General features: G+C 41.7%; 1 non-coding gene across 1 annotated transcript; it reads right to left on the reverse strand.

Moving 5' to 3' along the window:
- Positions 1 to 524: 524 nt before the first annotated feature.
- On the reverse strand, positions 525 to 597 carry Trnaa-agc. The gene has a single exon. It is a non-coding gene; the product is annotated as a tRNA-Ala (tRNA).
- Positions 598 to 22,454: the final 21,857 nt, after the last annotated feature.

The following is a 22,454-nucleotide window of genomic DNA, read 5'->3' on the forward strand; positions in this document are numbered from 1 at the left end:
TTAATATTCCTTCGTATTTGATTAGTTCGCAATTCTGTTCAGTGCATGTGCTATTTGACTGCAGGGTTACAGCCACAGATTATTATTTGCAGCAGGTTAGCAAAAAAATGGTTCAAATGGCTCTGAGCACTATGGGACTTAACATCTATGGTTATCAGTCCCCAGTCAGTACACATCACAGGAATCGAAGTGAAACATCGTAATTGCTGTTTGCTACAAAATTACAATTTACTGAAGATAGACAGTGTAGCCATCCATTAAGGTTAATGGTAACCAGTACGGTGTTAATAGCAACTTTCAAGCTTTATATTATATATCAGCCAGTGTCAACACTGTTTTAAACAGAATATATCTGTTATGGCCCGTCCCTCTATGGTCGAGCCATATCTATGTCGAACAAAAAGCAACTTAATTGCTCAACCACAGCTTTGTTATTAGTAAACAGTCCGAAAAATTGGAACAGGAAAATTACCAAAATGCAGGAAGCAGTCCTAGAAATTAGGGACGTGATAAAATAATAGTCCTGGAGGCGCCGGGTATCGATCCCGGTACCTCTCACATGCTAAGCGAGCGCTCTACCATCTGAGCTACGCCCCCAGACAGTATCGTTAGGCCTCAGTGGTGTCTTTTCCAGGTCAGCGCCTTGGTTACACACCTGACCACGCATACCTGTAGCTGCTACCAGCAGAACTGCGCCCAAGCGCCGCGGCGAAAGTTCGGCCACGCGCAGCGCATGCGTAACTTGAGCCTCCACGTCTTCACAGCTAGAAGCTCTGATAAAAGATAGTACCAAGCTGCGGTCTCGAGAGTACAGTTAATATGAACCAGTGTGAACCGATGAAGTTGAAGATGGTCGTCAGACATTCAGTGAAGTCATTGTGTATTTATTTATTTTTTTCATCGGCCTCGGTGCGCATCTACGATAATTTCTTGGATTGCCAAATTTATATCCCTAGGTTTTTTATTTTATTTTTTTAAAGTAAATCTCTGATGGTGCCCAAAACACCCTGCGTTGTCGATTGAACGACGGGTCATCCTATGCCATTGGCATTATTTATTTATATGCTGTTTGGAGTGGCGGGAGTTCGTCATACCGCTCTCCCGGCCGTTGTAAGCTCTCCAGAGCTTGGAGCCGGTACGTATTCAAGTACCTCCTCAATGGGCCTCAGGAGGCTGTTCGGACTCTGCGCCTGTCGCCCCTGCCAGTACCAGGAAATAATCCCGAGTCCTCACGACAGGCTCACCGCTCAGGTCGGAAGTGTAATCAGCGATGGATGAGGATTTAGAAATATCTGAACATCAACTATAATAGTGCCTTTCCGCCGTCCATGACTAGTAGTGTAGTCATGTCTTTGTTCTGTGTGTCATTCTTGTTAGGAAGTCGTAAGTTTCAAATGATATTCATTTCTCTCGTTATCAACTTGGTTACAGTGGAGGTCAGTGTCGCACAGTTTCCACATTTCACTATCATCTCGGGGTAAATTTGGACAAAAAATTACGTCTTCTTGCAATAACTAAGTGCTTCTTTTAGATTGTCCTCTGTCCATATATGTCTGTGACTGAGGTAGATATAGGAAACATGGGGAAGGCGTGCAGGTGTATTACTTGCCCTAAATCTTTTGATTTCTGCTGACCCAGAACTATGGAGTTGAAGACTCAGGGAAAAGTGTGCCGCTTGTAGGCTGCCGTGAAAGATCTCCGTTCGGGGTACTGTGGCTGGAAAGAACGTGTCAAACTTCAGTCTCGAATGCATTACTTTAGATGACGAAAAATAATACTGTGGCCTGCAACATTTCCCTCTGGAATTTATATTGTAAGATACTACTATTATGAAAGCTTTGCCCATTATGTCACGACAAATAAAAATACTAATTATTATGCAATTCCATGGCGGTCGAGAGAACGTTCAAAGACGGCAAACCTGAGCAAAAAATATAGATAAGCGAAATTAATGATTGCTATCAAAAGATATAAATTGCTTATTCACGTAATTATCAGGTTACGCCCATTAATATCAATTAACATCAGTTTCTGCATGAGTTTTACAGAGGAAGTGTGAACAGATAAAGACTACACATTTCAAGGATAAAGATCTGTTGAAACTTAAATCAGTTAACGAACTTGTAATCTCCCCTTTCCTAATCGGCCTAGTGGATTGGGATATAACTGACCGTGATCACGTATGCCTAATGAAATTTTACCGGGAGTAGGGCTACCGTCATCGACGGAAAATAATACCCGTTAGTAGGATTAGAGTGCAAAACAGGCTCTTCTGAAGGGAGAACCTATTCCAAACCTAATCTAAATGCAGATAACAATTTTCAAGTGGGTGGAATTTAGTGCAATCGCTCACGAACCACACAAGAGGAAATGGGATACCACGTAATGTTTAATACAAAGAAATATTGATTAGCAAAAAGGGAATAACTAAACCATCACCAGCCCATTAGAGCAATGAATATCCAGAAACCTAAGAATGGTAATCAGAAAGAAAATTAAGCAAATAATCTTTCACGTGGCAACAAAAGCTTGTCACGCTTTTTCACAACACAACAGTTCGAATTCAAATTGGTTCAAATGGCTCTAAGCACTATGGGACTTAACATCTCCGGTCATCAGTCCCCTAGACTTAGAACTACTTAAACCTAACTAACCTAAGGACATCACACACATCCATGCCCGAGGCAGGATTCGAACCTACGACCGCAGCAGCAGCGCGGTTCCTGACTGAGCGTCTAGAACCGCTTGGCCACAGCGGCCGGCCAACAGTTCACGAGAAAACAAATGAATCAGAAGGCACTGCGTTTGCAGTTATTTAACCTGTAGTAGTAAATTTTGAAAGGAAAGTTAAATGAAGTTGCTGGTTAACTAAATGGCTCATTGTAACTGAAACTTTGTTACATAAAAAGTGACTTTCTGTTACCTCAGCGTAAAATTTAGAACAAAGCAAGAAATTTACTTTTGGTTATTGAAAGACTGAGTTGAATATACTATAAGCAAACGAGCAACCGATTTACTTTTATCATAAGAGCAAAAAGATTCATACAAATTCAGCAGAAGTCACTCGCTAAGCTAAATAAAGAACAAATGAAATTGTGTTGTATCTTTAGGTATTGGTTTTGCCAGTGAAATTTTACATTACCTTTAGTGAGTGAAATTAATATTCAAAATTGCAAATTCCTTAAGCCTCTGCTATACAATACAAGAATGAGCAGTTACTAAGGCAGCAAAATCGTAAGGTGTCAGGCAAATCCAACACCTTCCATGAAAACCCTGACATGATAAGCAAATCCAGTAGTATGTCACATAACTCCGAATAAATCGTGACATTAAATTAACCAAAGTAATAAGAGTAACGAGTGAGCAAATGCAATACCACAGACTAACACAAGAATGCCTAAATGCATGTCATACCTTCCCACCGTGAGACAGACGCAGTTCCGAGGGGAGAAACGAGAACAGAAGCCAGGAGCAGAACTGTGTTAAGCTAGAAGGCCCTACGATAAGGGACGGACACCCACGTCGCCAGCTAACCGACAGGACCACCCTCCAGCCCATGTTAAAAGCTAGAACCCTCCAGAAGAACAGTATAGATCGTACGATAACACTAAAAGGGCCACACCAGCCGCAAGTTTTAGCGTGAGACTTTTCTCGTCTCTGTTGCGTTGCAAACGTTAAAAACATTGCCCCACCACGAAAAGTATAACGTTTCTCATTGGATAGACAGAATTTTTGTAGGCGGAGCTTAAGGTTAGCATTGAGACCCTGATTGGTCAGATGGAAACACAGCCAGATAGTTTTTTTTTAAACCAACTTCGGTAAATTGTAGTAACGAGAAGTTAGAAAGGAGTTGCTTCGGAGACGGCGAGATGCATGGAGCTGCGCCGGCCGCCGCCCCCTGACGAACACTCACAAGGTAATGAACGCACGCGATGCCGCATTTTTGAGCGCATAAGGCTTCACTCTGAACTGCAGAAGTCTCATCTGTTACATCCCCTTTTTACGTAATACTAGTGTCGATCGTCAATTGAAGCTCATGGTATTCACATTTGCTACGTAAGTTAAAATCTGAAACGCAATTATTTTTCTGTTGTATAATTATTGAGAAGCCACATCAGCCACTGTAATTTACGACAAGTTAGATAAGTAATTAAAGATAATTGAGGGTCACTGTAGACCATTTTTGAGAGTTTTCTCTTTTGTGAAAATTTAAACCTAGATTATAGATGTGATATGGCATAGGTCATCCTTCGATCCATTGTAGAACTTGGAAACCCATTCAGGGAATATTCGTTCACATTTTTGTTGAACGCAGTTGGTTTTTATCATCCTGTATTAAAACATTTCCTTTTATCAATAGTGCAATTTATAAACAATGTTTTGTGAGTAGAATAAAATTTCCAGTGGTAAACTTAACTGCTTTTTCGACGTTATTTTACCAGCTAACTAAAAATAGGAAAGCCTTGAACCCCTTCCACTAAATTTAGTTAGTATTAAGATTATTTTACAGGGAGTGCAGTGGAGCTGACGCTGAAATCATTAAGTATTTGGTTATATCATCGCTAGTCTCACTGAACTCTACATGTCATGTGTGGTCTGGAGTCTCCTTACCAGCAACAGGTCCCAGGTTCAAACTAGTCAATTCCCTAAAAAGCACGCTCAGAGCGTCGTTGCGCGAAAGTGGTAGGGAGACACGACTTAGGACAACAGACACCACGCAGAATATTAGAAACTTTATACTGAAACTGGTCATTAGGAAACAAACAAAAGTATGAAGTAAATAGTTAAACAATTTTCATATTTTACGACACTGGGTGATTACATGGAAAGGAAATAGATCTTGCTTGGTAGTGATGTCTGAGGACAATGACATCACAGGTGCCCTACAAGTTTTAACTATTGCAAGAAATTATTCAAGAAAATTCTTAAAATTTGTGAAGGAAATACCACTAGGTAATGCCTGTACAATATTAGTTATACCCTGTCAGTTAACTGTCTTACGATATTATAGCTGTGCGGACGACGGAGAATGTAGCCGACGACAATTCTGAGCTGCTGCTGTTGGTTGAGAACCACGAGTTGTCTCCAGAGCCACGGATGATTATGGGACAGGCAACAGTTGGAAATGCAGCTTCCTCCGAGTGTTCACCCCTACTGTGTTCTCAGTACTCGCGGCTTAACGAAGTAGGTGCGCCCATACTGGCGCAATGATAGCTGCACACCGCGTCTGCAGGAGCGCCCAACATAGACTTAGCCACTCTTTCGTGACTCAATCTGCTGTACTTCCTCTATGCTCGCAGTACGACAGAGACTCTCCATACACAAAGATAAACAACAGCGGAGCTGGTGCCATTTCGTCGTTGCTATCGATACATTAAAATAAAGTTTCCTTGTCTGTTACCAAGCTAATTTACAATGTTTACATTGTAATTACAACCAACTATATACAGTCACAAAGAAATGCACTACTACATCCGATACTTATTAAATATAATTCCTGTAATAAAACTTACAGATTCAGAATTAGTGGTACGTTACAAGTTATCAACGGATATTAAACGGCGAAAAATTTTGGATGGTGCAGAAGGTATCTGCAATTTCGGTGTTACAAACTGGACATCGATACAAGACTTGCTAAAGGAAACACACTCTTGCATTCCTCTTTTTATCCCTGCTGCTAGACATTTAAATAAGTCCAGTCGTAAATCACAACTAGTCAGTTAATAAGCACTAGACACAGAGGAAGCACCGGTCAGTGTGTGACTGGATGCTCGTGCAAACAAAGCCAGCCCGCGGAATCTGAGACGCGTTATTAACCGCATGATATCTTCAAATTCTACAAGCGTTAATGAAAATACTGTAAGTACCTGAGCAGAGACTATTATTACGGTGATGGACCGACTTCAAGCTGCGGTAATGCTCCGAGTCGTTTCATAAGGGACTCATAGGGTTAAACCTGTAACACTGAACGAGCGACGATAAGTGTAGAAATTAAAATAATGTCCTTGATAAACTGCTGAAAGCAGCCAGAAGTAAAATCTGAATTATTGCCCTTTCGAAGAATGCGTGTGTTTTACACTTTTCAATGAGAATTACGTTGGTCAATGGACAATAAGGGAATGACAAAAGCAGGGGAGATGGACTCTTAATGTATGGAGTTCGAGCCGACCTTCAGCATAAGCAAATGTAACGTAATGTGCATACATAGGCAGAAAGACCCATCACTGTACGATTATACGATTGCAGGACAATCATTGGAAGCGTTTACTTCCATAAAATATCAAGGAACATGCGTACGGAACGATTTATAGTGGAACGGCCATATAAAACTTATCAGTGCTAAGGCAGACGATAGACTGAGATTCAGTGGAAGAATCATCAGGAACTGTATCTCATCCACAAAGGAGATAACTTACAAAACCCTTCTTATATCAATACTTGAATATTAATCGTCAGAAGATCCAAAGAAGAGCCACACGTTTCATTACAGGTCCATTTAGCGAACGCGTCACGGAGATGCTTAGCCCACTGCAGTAGCGACCCTGCGAGAGAAGTGTTCTGCATCACTGTGTGGTTTCCGAGAGCGTAGGTTTGCTGGAAGGGTCAATCAATACATTGCTCCCTCCTACATATGTCTCGCGGGAAGACCATGAAGGTGAAGTTAAAGAATTCGGGCTCTCATGGAGGCTTACCGACAATCGTTCTTTCCGCAAACCGTTTGCGACTGGAGCAGGAAAAGGAGGAAGTGACAGTTGTGTACAAAGTAGCCTCCGCCACACACCGTAGGGTAGCTTGTGGAGCATAGAATCAGACTGCAGGATTAAAAGTTGCCGGCCGCTGTGGCCGAGCGGTTCTAGGCGCTTCAGTCCGGAACCACGCTGCTGCTACGGTCGCAGGTTCGAATCCTGCTTCGGACATGGATGTGTGTGATGTCCTTAAGTTAGTTAGGTTTAAGTAGTTCTGAGTCTAGGGGACTGATGACCTCAGATGTTAAGTCCCATAGTCCTTAGAGCCATTTGATCCATTTGATTAAAACTTGCAGGGTGTTAATTAGTAGAGAATTTTCTAAGGAAGTAACCTTAGAGAATTTGCCATTATCTCACAGGAAGAAGATGAAATCAAAGACTGCATCTGTGACATACAAGACACGTACTTTCCTTATTCCGCGACAGCGCTGATGCTGTCTGGGCTGGTGCTGCGCAGTAGACAATTGCGCAGCTAGCCAATCAGCGCTAAGCCAATTTCCGCATTCCGTACTGTGTGAACTTACATCATGAACTGAGGTGAGAAAAGCCGTGGGACACCTCCTAACATGGTGTCCTTTTGCGCAGCCTAGTGCAGCAGCTCGACATGGCATGGACTCAACAAGTCGCTGGAAGTCCCCTGCAGAGATATTGAGCCTTGCTGCCTCTACAACCGTCCATAATTGCGCAAGTGTTGCCGGTGCAGGATTTTGTGCACGAAGGGACCTCTCGATTATGTCTCATATATGTTCGATGGGATTCACGTCGGGCAATCTGGGTGGCCAAACCGTTCCCTCGAATTGTCCAGAATATTCTTCAAACCAGTCGCGAACAATTGTGACCCAGTGACAAGGCGCACTGTCATCCATAAAAATTCCTTCGTTATTTGGGAACATTAAGCCAAAGAATGGCTACAAATGGTCTCCAAGTAGCCGATTATGACCAGTGAAGCAGTCCACTTCGTACAAACACAGCTCATACAATTACAGAGTCACCACCAGCTCGCACAGTACCTTGGTGACAACTTGTTTTTATGGCTTCGTGGGCTCTGCGGCATACTGAAACCCTAACATCAGCTCTTACCAACTGAAATCTGGACTTACCTGACCAGGTCACAGTTTTCTAGTCGTCTGGGACCCAAGCGATATGGTCACGAGCCCAAGAGAGGTTCAGAAATCAAAAGGGTTCAGATGGCTCCAAGCACTATGAGACTTAACATCTGAGGTCATCAGTCCGCTAGACTTAGAACTACTTTAACCAACTAACCGAAGGACATCACACACAGCCATGACCGAGGCAGGATTCGAACTTGCGACTGTAGCAGCAGCGCGGTTCCGGACTGAAGCGCCTAAAACTGATCGGCCACAGCGGCCAGCCATGAGAGGTGCTGAACGTGATTTCGTGCTGTCAGCAAAGGCTCTTGCGTCAGTCGTCTGCTGCCATAGCCCATGAAAGCCAAATGTCGCCGCACTGTCCTATCGGACACCTTCGTCGTACGTCTGTCATTGATTTTTGCGGTTATTTCACGCAGTGTTGCTTGTTTGTTAGCACTGACAACTCTACACAAACGCTGCTGCTCTCGGTCGTCAAGTGAAGGCAGTCAGCCACTGCGTTTTTCGTGATGAGAGGTAATGCCTGAAATTTGGGATCCTTGGCGCAATCTTGACGCTGTGGATTTCGGAATATCAAATTCCCTATCGATTTCCGAAATGGAATGTCCCATGTATGTAGCACCAACTATCATTTCGCCTTCAAAGTTTGTTAATTCCCGTCGTACGGTCATAATCACGTCGGAAACCTTTTCACATGAATCACCTGAGTACAAATGACAGCTCTACCAGTGTACTGCCCCTTTATACATCGTGTACGTGATACTGCCGCCATCTGTATACCTGCATTCTGCTATCCCATGAGCTTTGTCACCTCACTATGTGTTTGTGTGTATGGATAGGTCCGAGCTGCCGGAGATGGCAGCCACGTGCACGTCAGGTGCACCTGTTTGTGTGTATGATTGTGTGTGTGTGTGCGTGTGTGTGTGTGTATGTTTCCTTTTCTGAAGACTGCTTAGGCCGAAAGCTGATTGTTTTCGTTGTGCCTGGCTGCAACTTAGTGTATAATCTTTAAGCTGAGTAGCAATCTGTCTTTTCCCTTGTAGAGTTATTACAGTACAACGTAGTTTAAAATGCTGTTCATCCTACTGTGGATATTTTAGAATTGCTTCTTCCGTAATTTTGTAAGTAAACTAAGAGGCACCGAAGATGTGATCGGTTCTTTAAGAACAATTTTTTATACAATCCATTCTGCACTACAAAAATCTGTATCAGTGGTTTGTCTTCATGTCATTGTGGCTGGGAGAGATTGAATACACATTCCATTCAGTAATGCGTGTCTCATACTTAGTCGGTAAACTTACTAAATTTGTCATGAAACGGTTTGCGGTGGAGAGTGTAAACCTGCACTATTGCAGCTGTCTGTAACGTACCTGCACTGTCAGCCGAGTTGACAACGGACCACTGATTGGAGCTGCGCGGCCATAGTCCATTAACGCTCTCGCCCTTGACCGTTTTTGGTGGGTATTAATGGGACATACTGAAACATTGAGCTAGAGTTCCTTCCTTCAGCGTAGCAAAACAAGTGGGTGTCTGTGTGCTGGAAATGGCGGCAATGTCTACAAATAGCTTTTTCCTCTCGAGAAATACTAAGAGGGTCATTGATGCCAACGTCCTCATCCATCCTGTTTCTGAGACGTTGTGCAAAACTTGGGGTTTAACGCACTATTTTAGTGCTACCTCTGCCCTTCTGCCTAAGGAATAAATGCTGTTCATGACGATTTTTTCACCTTTATTGTTAGCCAGAGGGACGTTAATTGATATTGTAATGCTGAAAATGTTAGATTTTTGATCTCACTTCGTGTGCGCTTCTGTATGGCCAATGGGTCGCTGGAGTCTAGTGGAGAAAAACAAAACTTGTTGGAATGGCGTTACATGGTATACTGATGAATAAAAAATTTAAGATTGATATACGAGAGAATTGGAGCACGGGAGATGTGAAAAGATGAACAGTAACTGTGATACAAATGAATAGATAGCGATAATGAGTTATTGAAAAGGTCTTGTTCTGATTTGATGTGACACAAGTTCTTGAAGTTAAAAATCACGCGTGAAGATAAAAAACAGTAATTGTCATATACGATGTTTCGTCTTAACTTTTGTGGTTTTCGTAGCCTGAAGCTGACCATAGTGAAAAATGGTATTCTAACAATAGTTACATGTGCAAACTGGAACTGTTGGCGTTGAAATGCTTGTCGAATTTACATTGACTATTACTATGTATTTTACTAGTTTTGAATGACTCTATGTAGATCATATACATAATGTTATCTAACTGGATTGAAATGGTAGTAATCAAGCTGTATTCAGATCGAACAGGACATGGGATGTGTGCTCGGGACACTCAGAGCTCTTAACCCTCTCGTTTTCACCTACATGTTAGCGCTCCAGTCTCCAGCCAATTGAATTCCGTTTGCCTTTAGTAAAGTTTCCGATCGGTATTGGGTATGAAATATAAGACGCAGTGACAATGGAAGTTTAGTAAAGTTTCCGATCGGTATTGTGTATGAAATATAAGACGCAGTGACAATGGAAGCTTACAAACCAGAATTAAAATTCGAAATCGGTACTTCCGGGTGGAGCGCTACGGCATATGTCTTTGTTAACCACTTCGGCCTCAGACGCTGGTAAACCTGCTTATCATCACTCAAAGTGGCGCCGTAATGACTGACTGAGATTTGTCTTTGGAGAGGTACAGTTGGAGCATGTTAGTGTGGGCCACATCATCACAGAACTACTTTCGTGATTAGTGGCGAAATAAATTTGGGAAATTTGTGGTATGATCCTATGTGACCAAACTGCTGAGGCCATCGGTCCCTAAGCTTACACACTACTTAATCTGACTTGAACTAACTTACACTAAGGACAACACTTTCACGTACACACACGCACACACACACACACACACACACACACACACACACACACACACACATACATGCCCGAGGGAGGACTCGAACCTCCGACGGGGGGAGCCTCGCGGACCGTGACAATGCGCCCAAGATCGCGTGGCTGCCCCGCGCGCCCCTTAGTGGCGAAAATGTGCAGTTACCAGTGTATCTGTTTTGTTCCCTTCCGCAGGTACAGGGTGTTTCAAAAATGACCGGTATATTTGAAACGGCAATAAAAACTAAACGAGCAGCGATAGAAATACACCGTTTGTTGCAATATGCTTGGGACAACAGTACATTTTCAGGCAGGCAAACTTTCGAAATTACAGTAGTTACAATTTTCAACAACAGATGGCGCTGCAAGTGATGTGAAAGATATAGAAGACAACGCAGTCTGTGGGTGCGCCATTCTGTCGTCTTTCTGCTGTAAGCGTGTGCTGTTCACAACGTGCAAGTGTGCTGTAGACAACATGGTTTATTCCTTAGAACAGAGGATTTTTCTGGTGTTGGAATTCCACCGCCTAGAACACAGTGTTGTTGCAACAAGACGAAGTTTTCAACGGAGGTTTAATGTAACCAAAGGACCGAAAAGCGATACAATAAAGGATCTGTTTGAAAAATTTCAACGGACTGGGAACGAGACGGATGAACGTGCTGGAAAGGTAGGGCAACCGCGTACGGCAACCACAGAGGGCAACGCGCAGCTAGTGCAGCAGGTGATCCAACAGCGGCCTCGGGTTTCCGTTCGCCGTGTTGCAGCTGCGGTCCAAATGACGCCAACGTCCACGTATCGTCTCATGCGCCAGAGTTTACACCTCTATCCATACAAAATTCAAATGCGGCAACCCCTCAGCGCCACTACCATTGCTGCACGAGAGACATTCGCTAACGATATAGTGCACAGGATTGATGACGGCGATATGCATGTGGGCAGCATTTGGTTTACTGACGAAGCTTATTTTTACCTGGACGGCTTCGTCAATAAACAGAACTGGCGCATATGGGGAACCGAAAAGCCCCATGTTGCAGTCCCATCGTCCCTGCATCCTCAAAAAGTACTGGTCTGGGCCGCCATTTCTTCCAAAGGAATCATTGGCCCATTTTTCAGATCCGAAACGATTACTGCATCACGCTATCTGGACATTCTTCGTGAATTTGTGGCGGTACAAACTGCCTTAGACGACACTGCGAACACCTCGTGGTTTATGCAAGATGGTCCCCGGCCACATCGCACGGCCGACGTCTTTAATTTCCTGAATGAATATTTCGATGATCGTGTGATTGCTTTGGGCTATCCGAAACATACAGGAGGCGGCGTGGATGGGCCTCCCTATTCGCCAGACATGAACCCCTGTGACTTCTTTCTGTGGGGACACTTGAAAGACCAGGTGTACCGCCAGAATCCAGAAACAATTGAACAGCTGAAGCAGTACATCTCATCTGCATGTGAAGCCATTCCGCCAGACACGTTGTCAAAGGTTTCGGGTAATTTCATTCAGAGACTACGCCATATTATTGCTACGCATGGTGGATATGTGGAAAATATCGTACTATAGAGTTTCCCAGATCGCAGCGCCATCTGTTGTTGAAAATTGTAACTACTGTAATTTCGAAAGTTTGTCTGCCTAAAAATGTACTGTTGTCCCAAGCATATTGCAACAAACGGTGTATTTCTATCGCTGCTCGTTTAGTTTTTATTGCCGTTTCAAATATACCGGTCATTTCTGAAACACCCTGTATATTACTGTACTTGTTGAAAACAAGGGTAAGAGTGAAATATGGGACTCTCTTTCAATCATCGTCGATCGATACTACATGGTCTCGCACCATTGGCGTGATGTTAATGCGCTACTGATACCCGTAACGTGTTTGTATATGGCTTCTGGAGTCAAATGTTGTGTTTCCATTCCTCGTGTCAGATTGTCAATGAGAAACCGTATTTTCCGAAAAGCGCGTTAGCATCTAACGTCACCTGAGCAGTGTTATCTCTAAGAGTCTTCATGGTATCCTCATCAAAGCTGAGTGATGTTGACGACTAGGGCTTGTCTTCGTTTGCTGTTATTGTTCGCTGACGAAGTTTTGCTGCGAGTTATATAGACCGCCTGACTCTCTTCATTACTTCGAGATACTCCCTGCACTTTACTGCGAACCAACGATCAGACACTTTACTTTTATAGAAATGTCTCACCTCCGAGTGATCAGTTACAAGACAAATACGTGCGACGGCGTGCTGGAAAGTAAAGCCTCCGAATTTTTATGCGAAAGCTCTTAAAGCTTTTAAAATAAAACAACGTTAGTAACGTGTACATTTTTATTCTTCATATTGTTGTTTCCATGTACGGTTGCTTTGTGCACCATAAGCCTGGTGGCTGTGATTCATGATAAATTGTGCGGTATAATATCTGGAAGGGACTGTATTGTTGCAGTCCTCGTACGGCAGGGCCCAAAGCAATTGAGGCTGCTCATTAAACGCAAAATGAAAACGTCAGTCAGTTTGAATAAGGGCTTTTTAATCTCATGCTTTTATGATTGTTCAGTTACGTAAACTTTCTAGCTTAATTTAACACAATGAATCACATGTGTAAAAAAAGTACGAAGGCTATTGGGAAAGGAAGGTCCAATCGTTCGCGAAATGGAAACCACAGTGAAAAACAGTAATGTTTTATTTTTAACAGTTAGTTACACCTGCCAGCTTCTTCACTGCTCATTCGCAGCGTTTCACCAACTTTCTAATATCCTCGTGATAGAAGGCAGCTGCCTGTGCTTTCTGCCAATTCTCTACGCTGATTTGCAGCTTGCTATCTGTGCCAAAAAGTTACCTTCATAGCCAACGATTCATGTGAGCAGAGATGGAACTCAGAGGAAGCCAAGTCCGGGGTGTGTGCTGGGTAATCAAACACTTTCCATCGAAAACGCTGCAGGAGCGGCGTCATTAACCCAGCAGTATGCGGCGAGAATTATTATGAAGAAGTAAATGCATGACAGTTACGTTGTGTGGGCTGCAGGAAATCAGGTGAAGTCAATCATAGGCACTCAACTGGCGATTGACACTAATTTCTAGGCATCTTTACGTGCTCACTGTGTGTGAGAAGTACGACGTGACGCGATTGGTGGGTATACTAGAGACACTGTCCAACACACCTGAGCAAAGCTTCATCGGATTTTCACTGTAGTTTCCATTCCGCAATCGACTGGACCTTACTTGCTGAGTAGCCCTCGTATTCTTTGCACAACGGTAATTCTGAATATGTTGTGTATAAGAGTCCCGTTATGGAAATACGCGTATTTAGACCGAAATTTTATTGAAGAAGTCAGACTTTAACCGATGTGCATTTCCATACAAAGCGTTTTGTATCGTATGACATTTCCTTCTGTTACGCCCCCTTATGAATTACTCGAATGCCGCGTATTCAGTGTATCTGTCGCAATTAGAAGGCTGCAGACAGTTTTAATAACAGCTGAATGAAAAGGGAGTCTAGAATAAAAGTCAAAATCCGTTAAGTAAAGTACTACGAAACTGATGATGCTCGACGTTTGCGAAGCCACCGTCTGATATGAGAGTAGAGAAATGTACACTTTTTGAAATTTATTTTAACTCTGCAGTTACGGTCTTCACAATAGCCATATACTGAAGACTAAGATTATGAGGCAGCAGTAATTTTCTCGTTTCCACTATCGCTACGAAACATAAACAGTGTTGAAAACAAAGTGATTAATTTTTTCGATGAGTTCACATCCACGTTCTTCTTGTTTTTACTTCCTGTATTAGAGTATGTATTGCCTCTTACAGTCACATTATTTACCTGATCTGCCAATGTCTTATTTTAGATCAGACTATAAATATTTTTGTCTTTATCTTTAATCTTTATAGTTCATCCCCTGGAAGCATTCTGCCACTTCTTTTTTTCTAACATTTCCTGTGAGCTATCTGAAGATTATACTCTTGATATGTGTTTTTCGTTTTATCTGGCCATTTATATGTTTCTAAAGAGCTTAAAACGTTCATTTATGCGCTCTGAAAGTGGAATTCATAGCTCTTATTCACATATGAAGACCACTGACAAAAAGAAACACACAGAAGTGGAGGAAGAAACGAAACTTCATCGGTTGAGAGGGTATGTGATGTTATTAAAACGAGTACAAAATAGTCAAAATTACAAAGAACAGGGGAGTATGTGGCCATTTATATGCTGGACGTTGCACTCCGTCTGGCCTGGATGTAAGCACTGATTCGGACCATTGTACCCTCTCACGATTTAAGTTAGTCCATAACTGTTGTAACTATCCCTTGATATCCGAGATACGGAGTTGATGCAGAACTTATCCCGCACATGTTCAACCGGGGACACACATGCGGATCATCCTGGTCCCATGAGTACCTCAACATCACGCAGACAGTTCGCAGATACATGTCACGTGTAAACGAGCGTTGTTCTGTTGAAAAAAGGCACTACTATACTGACGCGTGAGAGGTAACGCATGAGGACACAGGATGTCTGTGACGTAATGTTGTACCGTCAGATATCCCTCAGTAACTGCCAGCTGTGACCTGAAGTCGTTCCCGATGGTTCCCCACACCACGACGCCGGGAATAACACCGCTGTGCTTCTCCAAAGCACTGGAAGAATGAAACCTCTGCGCCGGTCGCCCCCACCCTCGCCGACGAAGTTCAGAACCGCAGTTTATTGCTGAGCACAATGCGACACGATTAATCAGTAGTCCATGTTTCCCAGCCGTGGCACCATGACAAGTACAGCCGATAGTGAAACTTCCTGGCAGATTCTGGAAACAGCCGATAGTGTTGTGGTACTAACGACGGCTTACGCATGGGACAGGGATTATGTAAATAGACACTCACTCACACACACACACACACACACACACACACACACAGACAAAATTAAATAATTTTAGGCACAGAAGTAACAAGTTTTCAAATCGTAATTTTGGCTTAAACAATTTATCTACTTTAAGGTATAAGTGGTTGCAAATGACAAACTGTGGAGCAAAACGGTCACTGTAAAAACACAACACATCAGAAAAACCACACTATGTGGTAAAAAGGTATGAATTCGTAATTTACGTGTTTTTTTTCAAATATCTGTAATTACAAATTACAAACTAATAGCTACATGTATACAAACAGCAAAGAATACTCTTAATCTTCAACAGACGAATAATAAAAGCCCACTGAGAATGCTGCAACTGCAGTGAAACATGTTTGGGTTAAAAAACAAAACTGTGTTTTGCTAAAGGCGTACCCTATCCAAAAACATACATAAAACGTCATGGTTGATGCAGCAGTTTTACTTCGTGTGCAGCGAAAATGTAGTAAGCGATAAACTTTTTTCTTTTCATTATTTTGTGGGGGTGTGAATGAGAAAAATTTTCATATAGGTTTGAAATTATAAATTATGTAAATTTGTTGCCATTCGCTAAGTGCACTAATTCTCAAATAGCGAACGCACAGACCTGGGTATTTTCGCGCGCTGGCATCTCATTGTTTATGACATCAAATCTCCTGAACTATGTGTCATCCTTTTTTTGGGGGGGGGGGGGGGGGGGGGAGGGGGGCTAGGAACCTTGGCAGGCGTAGGAAGAACAACTCACCGAAGTTTTATCCCAATTGTATGAATGGTTTAGGAACGCATAGAGGACAAAAATACAAAGGAACATCCATTTTTTTTATATAGTCTAACAATAATGCGGGACAGAGAGTAGTTCTAAAATAAGTCCACCCGCTACATACACACTTTGATGTTCTACGTGAGTCTATAAGAGTAAAATATAGATATATTCATCACATGTTGTTAAATATCTCATGAAAATGCCTTCTCCAAGTTGTAGGCAGTACTCGCAATTGACCAGGAACCTCCTAAAGTAGCTTTGTCAAGCACCAATTTTATTTTATTATTTTTGTTTATTAATAGAAACTTATGTAGGCATGCTGCTCGTATTTTGTGTTAACTTTTTCCTGTCTACTCCATTTTGTTTATTTACTGTTCAATTTTTTACTTTTTCAATACATTACCACCATACTGTCAAAGATGTTACTTACTGTATGTCTCTGCTTCAATCTAGACGTGTAACTTCTCTTCCAATGTTGTTTACAAACATATTAACTTCTTTGGTGGCAGTACTCAGTAAATGTCTGGAGATTGCCTTGTAAGCCGAAAACCGGTTAACACACTAAATGTAATACTGTAGAACAAAAGCAAACTGGTGCTTTTCATTTCTTATAATGTTGTTTTTTTCTACCAAGAACCGACGGAAGATTCAGTTAACATGACCAGAAACTGCTTCATTATTCACTCTGCAACAAATAAACGAACTGACTGATAGCACAACACAACAGTAAATATGTAATGACAACTTGATTGCTATAGGACGTACACATTATTATTGTTATTTTATTATTATTATATAGAGCCGCTTTGGACTACGGTTATTTCAACTGTTTCTCCTGTCTTTTCTTTCACATTTGTCTCATCTTTTCTCAATGATTCTTTCTTGTTTCTTCTGTCGAAGTGGCTCCAACCTTCTTTTCGTGTTTTTATGGAAACCGTTGGAGTCCTGCGATGTATTTCTAAGTGGCAGTCGTTCTTCACTATCTTGTAGAGTGATTTGAAATTGCCCGCGTCTCGTGGTCGTGCGGTAGCGTTCTCGCTTCCCACGCCCGGGTTCCCGGGTTCGATTCCCGGCGGGGTCAGGGATTTTCTCTGCCTCGTGATGGCTGGGTGTTGTGTGCTGTCCTTAGGTTAGTTAGGTTTACGTAGTTCTAAGTTCTAGGGGACTTATGACCACAGCAGTTGAGTCCCATAGTGCTCAGAGCCATTTGAACCATTTTTTTGATTTGAAATTCATCCATGTTTCTTCCAACTATTTGCACAATGTGTTATCCATCTCCAATTTACCAAAGTGAGTAAATAGTCTTTTTTTGTCAGTCTGTTGGGATTCATCTTTTCGATGTGGCCGTAGGTTATTCTTTTCCTGATCATGCCTGTAGGTTTTTTAATATGTGTATAAAGTCCATTATTATGACATCTTCTGTATTGTTTGCCTTTCACTGTCTGTTGCCACTAACTATATAGGAAAGAGGTGCCAGAAACAATGCCTCGGGTGAAATGAATTCTTTGATGTGTTAACAGAAGATAATTCCCTTTCGGTAAGTAATAAAAATATACTACTTGTCTAGCGCTACCAACAGTACGACAGGCAATATTTTTTTCGGCCCATACGGATGTAATGTATTTGGCCGGAGCTCACTTTTGACTTTGAAGTGCTTAGTGTAGCGATCAGCCTAGTTCGCCACGCACCATGGAACCATTCAGATGGCATACGCAGCAAGTTCTAGCAATGTGGTGTAGTAGTTGTGAGGCGTGACATACACAGTTATGGCATTAATACGCTTGCCACAGACTATGACAGATGCAACCTTTTATGTGATATAATTCTGATTCACAATAATGCTCTTCTGAATTTTTGTATACAGACATAAATCCTCGTCTTATAGCAGGCTCTATAGACAGGTATTTACTCATCCTCCACGTAGTCTGCATATTTCTGAAGCTATGGCTAAGCATATTTGTTGGCAAAGTTTGAATGACTTCAAGAAGCGTTGATGGATTGAGTGAATCACCATGCGTCTGTTTGGTGTTACGAGTTGAAAACTGGGTCGGCATATCTACGACCGATACTAGATTATTACCAGTCTGTGACCCTTACCAAATTCAATTGATAGAAGAAAAACTTGGAAATTTGTGGTAAGGTCTTAAGGGACTAAACTGCTGAGGTCATCGGTCCCTAAGCTTACACACTACTTACTCTAACTTAAACTAGCTTACGATAAGGACGATACAGACACCCATGCCCGAGGGAGGACTCGAACCTCCGACGGGGGAAGCCGCGCGGACCGTGACAATGCGCCCTAAACAGCTCGCCTACCCCGTGCGGCTTGATAGAAGACGTAGAGAAGATCCAAAGCAAAGCGGCGCGTTTCGTCACCGGATCGTTTAGGTGGCGCGAGAGTGTTACGGAAATTTTCAACAAATTAAGAAACTCTAGCGGCAGAAGCTGCAACAGCAGCGTTGTGCATGACGTAGACGTTTACTCTTCAAATTTCGAGAGCGCCCGTTCCAAGAATATATAAATATTACTTGTTCCCACAAACCGTACATCTCCAAAAACCAAGACGAGTAGATCAGAGTAATTAAAGCTCAAGCGGAGGTTCACTGACAGTCATTCTTTCGACGCACCATTGGCGGACGGAAGAGGGAAGGTGGAAAGGACAGTCAAACCAAAAATACCCTTCACCACTTACTGTACAAAATATTTGGGGAAACTTGTGGGGAAGTGCAGTAGATGTAGATGGTTTCATGGTTCGTATTCCGCAAGTCACCTTAAGGAGTTTAATGGAGTTGGTCGTTCATTGAATCCTCTGCCAGGCACTTTATTGTGAATAGCAGGGTAATCACATAGATGTAGATATAGATGAATGGAGTGTAAGTCGCGAAGTGCTATCGTGTATTCCAACCTCCCCTCCTCTCTCCAGCCAACAGGCCCATGCTCGAACACCCCCTCCGTCACTTCCCGAAAGACGTAACTGGCCTTTTCTATTTCATAATAGTGGTAGGAAAGAATGATACCTGACAAATTAGTGTATAAAATCTAATTTCTATTATTCTATCGTTACGTTCATTTTATGAGATTAATGTGGAAGGAATGTCTTGCGTGACTCTTCTCCGAACATGCTCATTAAGAATTTTAGCAGTAGGTGTGTCACTGTGGTCAATGACGCCTCTCCTGATACTAAAGACGGTTGAGTATGTCTGTTGACTAAAAAAACTGATGACAAAATGCACCTCTTGAACTATTTTCTCTATTTTCTTTTAAACCTTGAAACACGTATGTTGTGTGGCGGCGATGGCGAGGCATTGCAGAGTCTCTGACCAGAGAGCTATTTGTCGTTCCTAGTCTGCGCTTGACCGCGCGAGTGTTCAGTTGCGAGTTAGAGTTCGAGAGTAGTAGCGCATGCGAGATGACATAGTCTGTGGTAGTAGCGCGCGAAAGATAGTCGCAGTTGTGTGTGAGGAGTCGGCGGGCGTCGACATGGCACTCTGGTCAAGATTCAGGACGAGGTATATTTTTAAATAAGGTAATGAAGCAGCATTGCGCACATTTGATAATGTAATGTAAATTAACGGTAACTAATTTGTTCAAGAATCGCCCCAATAATAATTTTGTTTTTTAAACCAACCATTTTCAACAAAGAATCCTTTTTTGAAGGAATATTTGCCTTACATTTCCATAAAGAAAAGTTCCCTTTAACTTAAAAAAAAAACATTTTGCGATGCATTTCCTCCAAGCTATGGCGAAAAATAAGAGCAGATGCAGTTTTACTGAGGTAAGAAGTTGAGTTTAATCAGGGCCTAAGATCGACATTTCGGTCTATTTGCGTTTTCATTATCATTGATTTGCCTTACATTTTTTGTGGGGAGCTTATACCTGGGTCAGATTGCTAATTTTTGATTTATTGTCGTTGTCATTAAATATAATTGCTGGTAGGTTACACTAGCTTTATTCCCATTAACATTTTTTAAATATTGACCTTTAAATTTAATTACGGGGAGGTTACACTTAGCTCTAGGTCCATTTACATTTGAGTATTATCTTTCATTTTTGTGGGGAGGTTACACTTGGCGACATCCGGTCCAGGATCGTATTTCGTTGAGAATCTTCTGAAACGTAGCCAGATTTCTGCTCTTATTTGCTTAAATATAATTAGCATTTGGCGCAACGCTTTTACTAATTTGTGAATTTCTTTCCTCAGATCATCGGCAATTCTTTGTTCTGTTGTATTTGTGTTTGTTGCTTTTTGCATTTGTGCTTATTTCTTTTGTGAATAATTGTGACTTTAGCCAAAATGCCTCGAAAAACTGTGAATAGTGTATCGCGAGGCATTATGAACGAAATTACCGACTTAAACAACGTGACTGATAGTACTTGTGACAGGCAGTGTAATGATGACAATCCTGCATTCACCGACAATCAGTGCGTTCCAACCACTAATGATGATTATTGTCTTAATGATGAACAAACGAACTCGGTTATGTCCTCTGTTGATTTGACGACAATCGATGACGTAGACAACAATATTACTACAGTGTCCGACAAAATTAATACTATCGAACAGTTGAACGCGGAATTACGTGATGAAATTTCTGATCTTAAATAAAAAAAACAGATACACACGCAGTAGATATTCAAACAGTGACAGACAGATTCGAACAATTAGAACTAACACAGGATTGCGATGTCATCAAAGCTGATGTTAAAAAACTGAACGAAACTACACGTAAGTTGCAAAAACAGATTAATGCGTCTGATTCTAAAACCGATGATCAGGTAAAACTACTGACTGAAAAATGTGATGAGCTGGCCAGTCGTATTGACGTTATTGAAACTAATAATGATAGCAAATCAGACGATACTTCACCGGTTTCATTTAATCAAACACCTGAATTTCAAAATCTACAGCAGACAATTAATGAGCGTAGAAAACTGTCAAGTTTACAGCAAGAAGTAACACAGATGAAAAATATTTCAGTAAATAACACATCACAGCAGACGCCACCTTGCGAACATTTGTCAGACCCACGCAGTGCGTATAATTTAGGTAATCAACAGAGAGTATACGACTTAGATTCCGAACAGACACAGACAAATAGATTCACTTACAATCATGAACCTGTTCCAACATACAGAGACGATAATTTTGATTACAAACATTTTCTGTCAGTAAGAAAATTTAAAGTGTTTAAAAATGACAGAACACAGATTCATCCGTTAGATTGGATACAACAGTTTAGCTTTGCTTTTCCACCGACTTGGCCTGTAACACATAAACTTGAATTTATTTGCAGTTTTTTGGAAGGCGAACCGGCAACTCGAATTAGACCGATCGCGAGACAACGTTATTCAGTAGAAGAATTTCAGAATGCCTTTCTATCAGGGTATTGGTCGAAAACGACACAGCGCGGAATTAAAGATCAGTTAATTAGCTTACCAAATTATGAGAACTCAAATTTTCCCAGTGTGACGCAATTTTTTGAACACATGGTACAACAAAACCAGTACCTAAGTGAACCGTACAGTGAATCTGCACTCATTCAATTATGTATCTCTAAATTACCACGGTCATTAAGAGTGTCACTTCTAACGGGTCAGCAAAAGGAAAATATTTCAGCATTCAGAGATCTGTTAAAGCTTTTAGAAGTACAACAATCTGATTATTCCTTTGTAAACAAAAATTTTTCGTATAATAACCAAGGTCAACAAACATACAGCAATTATGATCAGACACGTAATTTTAATAGGAAAGGCAACAGACGCTTAAGGAATGACAACCACCAAAACTTCGATAACAGACAAAATTCCAATTATCAATATCGTCAAAATTTTCAGCAACAGGAACCACATTTTGGTAACGACAGAGGTTTTTCACAACAACAGCAACAAAACCAGCCGGTTAGCATACATAACCAATAATGTAATGCACAGGGTCAACCTAACTTTCATGTTTCGCCGCGTGGACGCTAATACAACAAATAGTAACGCACGGCAGCAAAGGAACAACTACGTACAGAAAACACAGTATTTCAATTCCTATCGCAATGCACCGTATAGGAATGACTATCACGACAGACGTAAAA

This window comes from Schistocerca americana, chromosome 1 (genome assembly GCF_021461395.2).
Source record: "Schistocerca americana isolate TAMUIC-IGC-003095 chromosome 1, iqSchAmer2.1, whole genome shotgun sequence".
In the NCBI taxonomy this organism is placed as follows: domain Eukaryota; kingdom Metazoa; phylum Arthropoda; class Insecta; order Orthoptera; family Acrididae; genus Schistocerca; species Schistocerca americana.